The following is a 760-nucleotide window of genomic DNA, read 5'->3' on the forward strand; positions in this document are numbered from 1 at the left end:
ATGAGGTCTTGCTGCCCAGGCGGGTCTCGAACCCGCTGGCTCAGGCAATCCACTCACCTCGGCCTCTCAAAGGCGCGGGATTACAGGCTGAGCCACCGAGCCCGGCTGATAGTTTTTTTTTTTAATGTTAAGTGCTTTAAAGATGTTATTCCACTGTTTTCTGGTCTTCACGGTTTCTGATAAGAAGATATGGATCATTTGAACTTTTGTTCCTTCTGTGTGTAATTTGTTTTCTCTAGCTGTTCCTGAGTTTACCTTTAGTTTTTGATTTGCAGTACTGGTGTAGTTTTTTTTCCTCTGTATTTGTCTTACTTGGGGTTCTCCAAACTTCTTAAACTTGTAAATTTTTGTCTTTTACCATATTAGGAAGTTTTTAGCCATTATTCTTTTCATATTCTTTCTACCCCTTTATCTCTCTTCTTGGACTCCACTTACACATATATTAGACTTATTGATATATTGTCCCTCAGATGCCTGAGGCTCTGTTTATTTTTTTCATCCAATTTGTACCTCTGTCCTTTATATTGGATTTGTCTTCAGGTTTATTAACTCCCCCCACCCACCTTCAATCTCCTGTTAAGCTCATCCAAAGAATTTGTGGAAAATTTCAGATAATGTATTTATGTTCTAAAAAAATTTTTATGTTCTAAAATTTTCATTTGGTTCTTTCTTATGGTTTCTACTTGTCTACTAAAATTTCATAACGTTTTATTCATTATAAGCATATTTTTGTTTATATCCTTGATTATAGTTATAATAG

The sequence above is a fragment of the Carlito syrichta genome, unplaced genomic scaffold (assembly GCF_000164805.1).
Source record: "Carlito syrichta isolate Samal-C Ts95f unplaced genomic scaffold, Tarsius_syrichta-2.0.1 Scaffold307738, whole genome shotgun sequence".
Classification (NCBI taxonomy): Eukaryota; Metazoa; Chordata; class Mammalia; order Primates; family Tarsiidae; genus Carlito; species Carlito syrichta.